Below are 13,685 nucleotides of genomic sequence, written 5' to 3'. Positions count from 1 at the left end.
ATAGCTTTTGTGCTTGGGTCTCACGTTAAGCACACTTTGAGTGTGAAGACACTGCCCCTCTACTTTCCTGTTGGTCATCCCAGGAGTGACTCTTGTATTGAAAGCTGTGAGATACACAAACAGATCACCAAATTTTGTGGAAATAGGAATATTTTAGGGACCAAAGGTTTTTCTTGCTCTTAGGTTAGCAACTTTCAAATATCTATCTTAGATACCACACTAGGAATTTGAACCAGAAGCCTCCAGAAAGAAAAGCATTGGCTCTGTACAGCTTGAACTAAAGAGTCAACTTCAGGAATTGGGGCTTTTAACTGATTCATATCCTTGGTGGACTGGAGCCATGGTGGGACACATGACACACAGTAACAGTAGATCAGGGCTGTCCAAATAGGCCCCTGGGCCACATGTGGCCCCAAGTTTTACACGCAGCCTGTGAGCTCCCACCTGGTTCCCACTCCATCCCCAGCTGCTCCTGCCCCAGTGACTGGGAGGAGGCTGAAGTACCCAAGCTGTGCACATGGCAAGACAAGGAGGTGGGCTGCCTGCACTACAGATGGGTGGTACATGTGGCTGGGACAGGGGGTGCAGGAGCTACCTGTCCTGGGGAGGGGTGACTGCATATGTGGCCAGGAGAAGGGAAGAGCTGGCCTGCCCATGCTGTGTGCACAATAGGGATGGCATTAGGCAGTGTGCATAACAGGTGGTCCCCATGGCATGAAGCATTTGGGTGCCCAGAAGTTGGACATCTCTGCACTAGATCATACAGAATTAAGAGGTTTCACTGGTCAGTAAAAGCTATCCTTCCTCCCTATGGAACAAAACAGATATAAAAATAAGGACAGTGGCTGTATACCATTGGAGTGGTGGATAGCATTGGAGGCTGCAACCTTTTATAACCTTTAAAAACACAGTTGTTTTCTACTTTCTTGCCTCCATAACCCTTTACAACCTAGCATATTTACCATGAGGATGTACATTGACAGTACAGAGTAGTGTTTAATAGCAGCTAAATTAAGCATGGAAGAATCCTCATTGGAAGTAATACCTCAAGTGATCTGATAAAGTCTGGGCAGACACTGCCATCTAAAGGAAGTGTGCTAAATTACTCATTAGAAAACACCAAGCTGTTGCTTGTAAATCAGCACTGTGAGAAGGATTAAGCTGTTTTCCCGTTATACACAAAACAGTGGTAATATTTCTGCATACATGTATTCATATTAAAACTACATAAAATCAGAAGGAAAAGTGCAGCCAAGGAGAAGCATTCACATTTTTAATCCTTCAATCAAGACAGTGAAAGATTTATTCTTAATCTTAGCGCACCATCGTTTACCTGCATCTACACAAAGCAATCATTTTATTAACTATTGAATAATAAATTGTAACATGCTGAGAACTGCCATTGGGGCCCCTCTTCTTTAGGAATGTTTTGTTAACATAGTGCTTTAGCCCCAGGAGTATAAAAATATCACTTTATTCCTTTTTGATTCACTGTAATATTCTCCCCGTTTTCTCTCAAGGCAAACAAGAGGTTAAAAACATGGTATTTTGCCTTGTTTCATAAAATAGCTATTGTCACTATGGGTTTGGGGGTTTTTTGTGCTTGGATCCAATTAATTCTGCCCCAGTTCTGCTCTCGCTTGTACCGCTGTAGATAGCGATATGAATATAACTAAAATCAACGAAGTGACAGTGGTGTACATGAGACTAGAATTAGATCTGGTATCTCAGAAACACAGATTAGTGCTTTCATGCATGCTCCTTTACACCTAGCTGACATCAAAATTTTACATTACCCTTAAATTGGATGAGAGTACTATAAAAACAATTATTGTAATTTATACTGAAGAATGGAGAATAAAGCAATTCACTGACATTTATCAGCATTTTCTGCTGCCTGAGTGACTGCAGAGGGTGCTGTTAAACAGGGAACCTACTAGTTGAAGAGAAATGGAAATTCACCTAATGTAACCAGCCAGAGATTTGTTTGCACAGATGGCATGTAAACTCCAACAGGGCATATGAAAGGATATCATTGTTAGGAGACTAATACAGAAGCCATAGATATTATTCCTTCTTGTATGCAGCACAAATTCAGAATTAAGCTCCTAGCGTTTATGTCAAATACAATCACAGACTCATAGAAAATGAGGGCTGGAAGGCCGGGACCTCAGGAGCTCACATCTAGTCCAACTCCTACTCAAAGCAGGACCAGCCCCAACTACATCATCCCAGCCAAGGCTTTGTCAAGCTGGGCCTTAAAAAAATCTCCAAGGATGGAGAGTCCACCACCTTTCTAAGTAACCTGTTCCAGTGCTTCACCACCCTCCTAGTGAGAAAGTTTTTCCTAATATCCAATATGATTTAAGGGATTATTTCTGGCACTTTTCAGGTTTTGGAGGTCTTGACAAGTAAAGGGATATGTAGGCAAAGGTGGTACCCACTGTGTGTTTAGAAACTACTTGCACACAGCATTGTGTAGAAGAATCTGGTTTTTTGGAAGCACCCTCCTTTCGTGCGAATTATATCGAGAGTCCCTCACACAGAAGTGCTACGTGCTCTCCCCAGCGAACAAAGGGAAGTACCGACTGACTCCAAGAATCACAGAGATATTCTGCCAACCAGCTAATGAGATGCCAAATCCTTCGCTTCCCAAGTACGAACAGTGGTGTCACTCAGCCCTTTTAAATTTGTAAATTTTAAATTTTTTAAATTTCAATTTGACAACTTGTTTCCAACTCCCCAAAAGGAAAAACTCTTCAATTCAAAAAGAAGACACTGAAAATGTCAACCCTTTCCCCCCCCTTTCAAAACCTGGTTTCAAAGTAGAGATGCCTTGAAAGCAACCCTTTCTTGGGACCAAGTTTGATGTTGGACACATTGGCCTTTCAGTGAAAAGTTATATTTTTCATAGAAGAGTTTGTCAACCACTTCTATTTCTGTCCCTTTGCTTTGAAAAGAACTGCTGTGCATGGATGCTGTTTAAGGCTTGATCTTTTAAGGTCCTGAGAACTACTGGCTCATGTCTGTACAGAATCAGGCCCTGGATGCATGCTGTTGTTTTTTGTTGTTTTTTTTTTTTATGGCTCACCTTTTAATCTATAACAGTTAAGCCAGTAATGGGGACTCCACTGGCAACAGGGGTCTTCATGATTAGGGGTAACAAATCCCCCCATTTTTCTCCAAATAGTGTTAAATCTGATCACTGCTCTGGTTGGAAATACACGGAGGGAAGGATTTGTTGGAGATGCAGTGGTAAAACTTGAGTTTGGTTTCTAATACGTACTGAAGCGGTCTTTGCTCCCTGGTCCTGCAGGGAGCACTGTGGTCTAATCTCATTGGAAGAGATCAGCCAGTTTCAGAGTGGGGAGGGTAGCAGGGAATGAAAGAAAAGGCAAGGGTGGAAGGCCTGAAATACCAGAGAAAACAGACCAGACTGCTTTTCATTTTCAGCTAGAAACACCAGAAGAGTGGACACTATCCCCTTCAGTCTCCCATTTCCCAGAAATGTTTCAAATTTCAGCCTGTGCAAAAAAAATAAGTGAATAAATAAAAGTATAAGCAAGGATGCTGTTGGGTTTATACTAGCTCAGCAATCAGAGTTCAGGTTGCAGGTTCATAATCTTGCTTTAGAGAGTCTTCAAAAGGTTTGGAGGTGTTTGGACCTTGGGGGAAGGGGTGGGAGGTTGCAGCCTTTTTTTTTTTAAAGGCACTTCACTGCCAGGATCTGCCCTGCCAGAACATACCAGCAGTCATTCAGGTACGATGGATAGTGCAAGTAGACAGGATCATGCTCCAGATACTTATTTTTATCCCCCAAGGAGGGACTGTAAGTAAGATGTGGGGCTAGAAAGTGGAGATGTTTGGAGACGGAAAAGCTCATGGAGAGTACAGACTGCCTACCAGTGCAGAAGAGATAAGCCACCCTCTTTACACTCATGGTAGTGTTGAATAGGTCATACTAAATATAAGGCTCATTTGTTTTCCCTGTTGCTGGGTAGGAAAGGAAGTGCTCCACTACTCTAGACCCTTTGTGAGCATCTCCAGCCCTGTCTCTCAAGCCTTATATTTCCTTATCTAAATGGAGGAACTGGAGCTTCCAAAGAGCTCGCCCTTGCAAAGAGCCAGTCCTCTTGTTCTTCCTGATGCTTAAGTTAAAGCCAAGATCTTTTGACAAGCTGTCTCCAGCTGACTTCTGGCCCTGATCTCCAGCTTTCATAAGGAAATCCTGCCTTGTGATGGGGGTGGGAGATGGAAACAGACACATCAGACTTTTTAACACCTAGGAGCACCTAAAAACAGATCATCTCTGTCTCTCCCTTTGTAGCATAAGATCTGCTAAGCTAACCTGTCTCCTTTATCCCAGCACTTAACACACCCCAACCAGCTCTAAGCCCTCTCTACAGCCAAGAAAAAAGCCCAGGCTCTTCTGCAAGTCCTGTTTATACTCACATGTAGCCAATTAATTAGCACCCTGTTAAACTGCACACCTGTGGCTGCTTTATAAAACACTGTAGCTGTTGTGTACTCTGCTTTCACATGGGCTGACCTAAATGATCTGGGGGCATGAGAGAGGTGATGCTGAGCAATTCAAAGCTGTGTGGCAGCCCTGGCTCCTCCTTCCTGTTGGAAGAGCATCTGCAAGCTGGGTGCAGATAGGGGAGGCTTGCATTGTGGCTACATCACCTATTTTGCTCCTTTCTAGCTTGCTTTTGGGTTTTCCATGAACCTGTGGTATGGTCTTGCTCAAGTCTTTGTGAGTAGGTTGCTGTGTGATCTGCTCCATACTTACACAGGCCCTTCTTGGGCAATGCAGGGCAACATGAGATGCAGGCTTAGCTCAGCTCGGGGCGGGGGGGAGTGCTTTTTTTTTTTAAGTACCTTCCCACAGCATAGGATCCTCTGCTCTAAGCTGGGTATTAGGCTCACTGTACAATGATGGGAGGAGTTGGACACCTAGAAAGGAGAGCCCCAGATGCCAGTACACCAAGGCAGTGGCAGCAGCAGCCTCCCCCAGCTAGGAGGCAGTGTTAGAGAGCGGGCTAGGTCTCATACTGACACCTGAAAGGCAGGAGAGAGGTTTCTATCTCTACTGAGATTTGGAGCTGAAACATGTCTCAAGCTTGACACAGGCACTTCTCTTTCCCACATAACATTAAAGAAGTTGCTTCTTCTTTTTTCACCCTATAACCCAGTGGTTAATGCACCAGCCTGGGTTGTGGTAGCCCAGGTTCAAATTTTGCTTCAACCTGATTTGAACCTGACCTTTTACCTCCCAGAAAAGTGCTTTGAATACTTTTCAATCTGAGAGGAGACCCACAGTGTGGCTTTCCCAGGCCCTCCCCATGAAGCCATCTCATCTTGTAATTAGTAAAATATCTATAGGAGAGGACACTGGAAGCCAGATCTTGAAGTTTGGTGCTTAAAGCATCCTCCTATGGAAGTTTCTTACTGTCATCCTAGCCTCCCAGATATCCAGTTAAGACTCATTCAGTGTGGGAGACAGGGATGGTCTCTAAAGATCTTTGCTCCAAAAAATATGTAGCGCAACCACATGAACATCATCACCCACCTTACCTTCACAGATGTGTTGTGATTATTTGGACCCAAGGACTGAGCCAAAAAAATCAGGCGTGATGTACCGACGTTGCAGTTGCGGTCTTTGAGCTGAGCGCCACACTCTGCCTGTGACTTAATGTTTTATGAGCTGTTAAGAGGCATTTCACTCCTTTAATTCAATTCCTGCCTTCGTTATTCAGTTGGCTTTCCATTGTCAAAGGCATTTTCTTATTCCATTGAAAAACAAAGCCAGGCCTCCTGGGGAATACTGCGCGCTCTCCTTTCTATGCTATTTTTCCTTATTTGGTGGAGATAATATTGTCAAACAGAGAACATGCTTGTTGCTTATTGTTGAAGATTACTTTTAATCTGGTACTTGCAGCTGAAGACATTTGGGACCGACAGACAACACATCCCACCCACTGCTAAGGCAAATAACCCATTTTAGAATATTACATTATTGAGACTGCCATTCTCTGCCATATTCAAGAGCAGGAAGCCAAGAGTGCGATCCTTATGCAAACACAATCTTAGGAGAGCAACAAGAGGGTTTTTTTTCTCTGTTTTCCTCTCTGATCTGTGCTCTGAATTCCTGTGCTGACAGTAGCTTTTACAGCACTCAGCTGCTAAGATTGTTTCTTTGGTAGCTTTTAAATCCATTTCATTTCAGTACTAAACACACATCCCTTGCTCCTCATAAACCATACAATGATTTAAAAATATGTTTCCGCGCTTTATAAATCCCTCCATGATTTTGCTTCTGGTTACTTATAATCCTACAGTCATACTGAATGCTGTTCCAGATATCTCATATGTGTGTCTCTGGCATGAGCTTCCCCTCTCAGTACCAGGGAGTCTGTGTTTCTTAGCATCTGGCTTGATACGTGTGCAGTTATTTTATATTCAATCTGTGCATTCAGGTGTCAGCCAGCAGACACCACTGATGGACTGGTTTTAAATGGCCATGGAGGTTGTAAACCCCTTTTTCTATTTTTGACACTGTATATTATATATAAGGGAAAGCTATTATCTTTTCAGGATAAAAAAAAAACCCCATGTTACATTTTCATCATCACTTCTCTGGCTTTTTGCCTACGTCCATCAAGAAAAATAATGTCAGGTGAGTAAATCCGAACCTGATTGAATTTCAAGCATTGCTGCTGCACAAAGAGCTGGATTGATATAAAGATTTTACGATGAGATACTTCCCTTGGGAAGCATCTGAACTGTGTGGGTGGTGGGGAGCATAAGAATAGGGCAAGTTCAACATTTCCAACCTCAATACATCTAAACACTGTGCAAAACTTGCATTTGGACATGGTACAAAATAGCTAGTTACTAAAACTGTGCTTGAGATTCTTGTTTTCAAAGCCAAGGACATTTGGGATGGAAAGAGACAGAGAAAAAGGGAGAGAATAGTTCTGGTTCAGAAATTTCACTAGAGAAAAGCTTATTTGGTTTTGTTATAACTTCTCAGCTAGCTCTTGGTTTTTGGAGAATCGAGGGCAGAGGGATTTGGACCCAGGTTGCAATTAATCCAATGTTCAGAGCGGGTGAGACAAAAAATTACTGTTTCATTCTATCTCTGTTCTGCAACAGTGCCACATTTTGCCTATCTCAGCTTCAGGTCTGGGAATATCCTTCTTTGGATGATCACACCATGATTGTGCCCAAATGGTAAAAGAAATGCTGCCGTCCTTGAGCTTTCAGGTAGTTTCAGTTGCACGAAGATGTTGTCTCTTTAAGTCAAACCGGTGCTTTATCAGAATGACACTGGAAATAACTCTCCGAAGATACAGAGAAATGTTTGCCGCCTACCAGAAGGAGTTGAGTTATGAAATGTCATCATAGAAAAAAGTGAATGGAGAAAAAATATCCAATGCTCTTTTTTTTTCTAAGCCACTTTTCTATAATGCTTCTTCATTTATGCCATTTTCAGAATGTATTAATTCTACTGTTTGTGTAACCACTGAATCTCTCCAGTCCCATTTCAGTAGAAGCCATTCGTACGTTGGGGGAAAAAAAAATCCATGTCCAAATTCTCCTAAGGCCCCCTTTGATCCACCCCCTTCAGTGCTCATGACAGCTTCCAGGTCAGTGAAAAAGCCAGACATAACTTGTAGGGGTTTAGGTTGTAGCTGTGTTGGTCTAAGGACAGGTTCCTTGGGTGAATTTGATATCTTTTATTAGACCAACCCAAATGGTTGGAGAATAGTTATTAAGCAAGCTTTCGGGTTCAAAACCCCATAACTTGTGAAATTCACATCAAGGAGTTAAATTTCACTAGCCAGCAAGCAGAAACACCAGCTTCCTGTGTTTTTATGATTACACAGTAGATGTTGACAACTATGCTGCCTAAGCAGGCAGTGCTTCCTCTGCTTAGGACAGGTACTAGACAAAATATCAGTTTGCTAGAAAACTAGATGGATGAAAACTAAAAATACATTTTGGAGATGTCAATCCAAAGACATCTTGGAGACGTCAATCCAAATACTTTGCACCGTCCAAGGGAGGGAGCCCTATCCCCAAGAGGGGTCATATTTAGTAAGAGGTATATATTGGAACAGGAGGGGCTGAATAGCTATAGTGCTATTTGTTAGAGCTATTTGCTAGAGGCACCAGAGCTGCTTGGGACCTTAACCAGTTGATCCACTCTAGAGCAGCTCTTAGGTTACTGTAATCTATAGGAAGAAAGCAAGCAAGATTGCACCCACTGCCTCCAGCCAGAATCTAGACCTTCAATTCAGTCTTTCCCATGGCTGCACCCCCTTATGGTAGTTAATTAATGTTTTCTAGAACATTATTGACTCCTGAATCGCCATAAGGTGTGTGTGAGATCCAGGTTATCTATCCCTTCTTTCCCCACCCCAATTCAACAGTGGATGGCGCAAGAAAGGCTCTTCAGGTGGCCTACTCTGCCATTTTCTTCCCAACATTGTTCCTTTTAACTCAGGCGCATTGAGGTTTTCCTTAACCTACTTTGGTGAAGAGAGTTTTCCCCTCCTGTCTGTTTTACGTGATAACTGAGCTTGAAAAACATCTGTACCCCATTAGAATTATTGTTGGGTACAAAAAACCCCCTGTGAATACAAAGAAGAGAAAAAGCGTTTGATGGCAGAGTCATGCTCTCATCCTGGAAGCGATCAGGCAACCCCTGCAGGACCTCTGGAGTTCCAGAGTTTAAAAACAGACCTGTACCTTCATTTCACATGGATGAAGCTGCTTTCCCTGCTTAAAAAACAAAAGCTGCTATGAATCATCGCTGGAGTATGAAAGGAGCCAGCATCTCTCTGTCACCTAATCTGGTAGCTTTTCTTTGTAACAAAACCCGTCAGATGCTGTTATATCACTGTGTTACCACCCATCTAGAGCGGGGTTTATTGCAGCAGGCCACAGACAGTTGTGGCAGATTTGAGGCTGCCAAGCTATTACCCATGGTTTGGCAACTGAGATGTTTCCCTTAATATATCGTTTTCCCAGAAACTGAACTACAACGGAGGACACTGGAAACCTGACCCAGGGCAAATAGACTCTGTATACTGTACACCTGGTTTTGATCTCTTTTACACCAGTGCAGATCATGGGTAACTCTGCTGAATTATTAAAACTGCTGCATGGGATCCTAAGGTAATGATAGGCTCATTTGACATAAGGTGATTTATCAGGAAGTACCAGTCACTGTTCATATGGAGCCTCTTTGAATTGGTAACCACAGGTAGAGTTAAAAATAATAGTACATCAAGCCGATTATTTTTTCATAAAGATGAACTCATTAATCCTCAAGCTACCAGGAGAAGGGAGCAAACACCTTGTATTGCCATTTGTAAAAGAGTATATCCCTTTCTACTACTTGAAGATGGAATATCCATTTAAAATGGCAATGCAAAAGTACCTGGACAAGTCCAGAATGGTGAGATTTGAAGGCTATTCCTATGATAGAAAGCTACTTTTCCAAATTTCCCAAACTCCCATTTGGAAATGATGTATGTAGAATTACAGCCCGCTTTCCTGCATCTGCCAAATGAATTGTGAGTGTAGTTCGTAGTGCAAGCACCTTTAACAGCCAGGTTTAGAGATACCTGTGCTCAAATGCATGCCTGAAATTTGAGGAGTGAGGGAGGAAAAGTGCAAAAATTTGAAGGAATAACTCTCTGTACAAAAGAGAGGCTGGTCTCCCAGAGACTTGCACCAAAGTGTCTTGAGATGGATGAATATGTTATGCACATGATGTTGCTTCATCTATTTTCTCCTGTTGTAAGTTAAAGGTGAAAAAAAAGGAAGAGTTCAGATAAGTACACTGAGCCACACTCAACTCATGGGCAGAAGCAATGGCAGAAGATTTGATTTGTTAGCCTGGATTAATGAGTGTTTTCCCTACCTAGGACTATCTGTACCCCATAAAACAGCAGCTGTTTTCATGCCTGAATGACCAGCGTATTCCTTGAGAAGAAAGAGTGCTCTGCTCAAACCTCTGACTCAGAAGAGACAGGGCACCTGCTAATTAATAACATCAGTGAAGCCATACATATGGAAGGCATCAATTGGCCTTAAGGATATGCCTAAAACCAGTGGGGGAGATAAAAGAAACTAATGGAATAAGATGGTATTGCAAAGCCTTCCTTATTACCTGTGCTCTGTGTTGTCACTACAGTTTTGCAGGTTAGTCATATTTTAAACATGTAACTTTGCATCCTTTTCTCACAAGACTCAAGAGCCTGATAAAGCACAGAATAGTTAACTATACCATATGTGACTGCTCACCAGTGACCCATGTATGAAAGTGGCTCTTTGTGCCTTAGATCTGACTAAGAACATCCTTTTTTATGATCTTGAAGGCGTACTAAACAGAGGTTGGTGAATAGGGCAGATTGTATTGTCCGTTTCTGGGATCAACCAAATATCCTGGAAACACGCCTGAGATACAAGCAGAAAAACCACAACACATAAGGCAAATCTAAATTCTCCAGAGGAGCAATATGGAGACACAACTTTGAACCACTGCCTGACTTTCTGTTTGTACCATAACACGATGCAACGGATCAAGAAAAAAGTCCAGAAATGGATACTGGCAATGGTGAGAAGAACGTGGAGACTCATCAGCTGTAGGTTGGTTTGCCAGTGACTTTGCCATGCCATTACATGTCTTCATGATCCACTCAGGCAAGCAGGATGTTCAATGATTTCATTCTGTTTCATGCATAGCACTGTGGGTCACCAATGAAAGATGACGGGGCTGAAAAATCTGAGTTAAAGCAGTGTCACAGCTTCCGATTTACAGGAACGGATCTTTTTCTGGATGAAAGCAGTTGGATTCCTAATGCAAATCATAGGTACACTATGGCCCCATTTGTTTTAACAGTGCTTCTAAAAGAACTAACTGCTAGGGTGTGGTTCTTGCCATCTTTGGTGGGAAGCATCTCAGACCCAGATCATAACCCAGGGGGTGACAACCTTTCAAGGCAGTAAGCCAAAACACCACCACTCTCTCTATGGAAGGCCAATGCTTTCTAACCCAGCCACCGCCCCTATTTCTCCTCACTAACCCCCGCCACCACCTGTGCAAATCCCCCTGCATTACTGCAGCATCTCTTAACCTATTTTTGAACACTTGACCATATAATATGAGTCTTTACACGTTAGTCCTATGCATGCTTTATGTACAACCAACTAACTTCAAATTATATAATCACCTTCTGACCTCATTACAGTCACCACCCAGGAATTACGGTGGAGAACGTGGCAACATTCGCATTTACTCAAATAGCTTTGCAAGCACAGTGCCAAATAGCAGCATAGCCAAAGAAACAAAATCCAGTTAAGCTCATGGTTAATTGAGGAGTATAGGCCCTTCAGTTTTCTTATTGCTCTCATTAAAAGAGGGGGGCTCTCACATCAGAGCCCCAAACTTCATCAAATGCGGCTCGTATAAATAGAAATAAATTAAGATAATAACAGACCAGAGTCAAGTGGTTCACTACGCTGTGTATAGAGCGGCTCATGGCTTTCAAAGCATAGCGATTAATTTATTTTTGGTGTGTAATTACCAATTAATCATTTATCCAAAGATGCCATATTATAAATTAGTTATAAACAGGCCTCCACCCAAGTGCAAGAGCTCGATGAGATCTTTGAAATGAATGTTTATTCGCCTAAAGGCACAAAGGAAGATTTTTTTTCAACAAGTTGAAACCATGCATCTAACTGGAAAATGGTGCATGTTTGAAATCTGTGGCTTCAAAACTCCCTTAAATTAGACCCTGTTGTAATAACTGGGCTCAGCGATGTATCCATAGCTGCCCATAATCTGTCAGAGTTGCCAGTTGTTTAAGCATTTCATCTTTCATCGCCAGAGTCCTTGTTCCTAAAAATATACTTTTTTGAGTTTCTTTTTCATCCTGCCAGATGATTTGCTATTAAATAAACATTCTTCTCTAACTAGACACATGGCAACATTAACAATGACTTGAAAATAAAATTGCACATAATATGCTGGCTGTTTAGAAGAATGTCCTCAACACTGCTGCATAATATACCAGCTGTACATAGCATACTAATACTTAGCGATTCAAACCGTCCCGTGGGGGTACATCTGCCAGATATAAATATTAATGAAAGGGAATTGTGAAAGAAAGATTAAGATTCATTAATCATTATTATTATACAACATCAGGTGCTAGGCTGGGCAGCTGTTTGGAATGAGACACTGTCACCTTGACCTGTAACACAATTAATGAGGCTGTGGAAAGAAAATGAGGTCTTCAAAGGAAGGCATAAGCATGTTCATGCATACTGGGGGCTGATGAAAAGGCCGAAGTTGAAGGAAACCAATTTGGGCCAGGGTTATGGCCAATCTTTTTGTGCCACTAACAAAGGTCTGACTATTTAGAAAGGATGTTCTCCCACACAATGGATCTTCCTTTCTCCCCTTCTGCTTGGTCCTGCCACCAAGGCAGGGTCCTGTTTTTATGGCTTCAGGGTGTTGCTGTTGAATTGCTTTCTAGTCCAGGAACCTGAGCTTCATCCCTGATGGTGCAAGTAATTGCCTTAACAGAGGCTGGGGACTCACCCTGCTGGGACATGGGAAAGAAGATCTCCCTAAGACTTCGATCCGGGGACGGGGTTGAGAAGTGGTTAGTCTGAAGTCCGGCAGAAATAGGGCAGGGTGTCAACCTTAGAGACTAGCAGGTTGAGGATGGGGGTTGTAGCTAAGAGAACTGATGGAAACTACCCTGGTTCATACAGAATCAGTACTCTGTGTAACCAGGGCGTGCTCACTCCATTAGCAGTGTCGCCCCTTTTGTCATCAGCTAAGGACGCATCATGGAGACGGATCACAGTTGCTTTATGACGTTGCAAACCCCTTCCATGGAGAATTTCCACCCCAATAATCATCGCAGTCATAGCTATGAAGATACACAACAGCTTCAGGATTATGTGGTAGAAAATAACAGGATGAGGGGCAGTCTCCTTTGCTTACACGTGCTAGCTCATGTTTTGTATTCATTTTTACTGGTGCAATTCCCTTAGCTGCAATGGCTCTGGATTTCCTAGAGTAGAGCTCAACCACCAACACTAATTGAGTTGAATTATTATTCTATTAGCTAGAAAATGTAGAGAAATTATGAAAATGAAGGAAGCTGAAAGATTTGTGTTCCAGTGGGAAATGGGACATTTTACAGCACTTCCCAATTGGAAATTCTGTTGCATGATCTGCAGCTGTCAAGCCTCTATTTTTCCAGGGTTCATAGTATATTGTTCTGAGGCATCAGCCATTTCAGAGCTTTTGAGTGGGAAAGAGAGCCCACAGTGGTCTCCACTTGACAGCTAAGCTCTCGGCCCCATTAGTGTCTATTTTCAAAGCCTTCTGCCAAAAGCTTTTCCTTTTTTCCCCTCGCTGCTAGTTTCCTGCCTGATCCTATTGCCCTGTACATACCATCCATTGATTCCACATCTTGCTGTGGTAGCAAGAGCTCACGAGTCCAGTATTTGTCAAAATGCTGCAGCTGCAGCAAGTGTTCAAGCTGTGGGCCAACAGACTGACTTGTAGTTCCTCCAGTCTCTTTCCTGAGCTCCTCACCCCAATTTGCACGTGGGTTGCTATACCAGTGCTGCTGCTTATCTCCAAG

Source organism: Alligator mississippiensis, chromosome 9 (assembly GCF_030867095.1).
Source record: "Alligator mississippiensis isolate rAllMis1 chromosome 9, rAllMis1, whole genome shotgun sequence".
Classification (NCBI taxonomy): Eukaryota; Metazoa; Chordata; order Crocodylia; family Alligatoridae; genus Alligator; species Alligator mississippiensis.
This window is presented reverse-complemented; position numbering follows the sequence as displayed.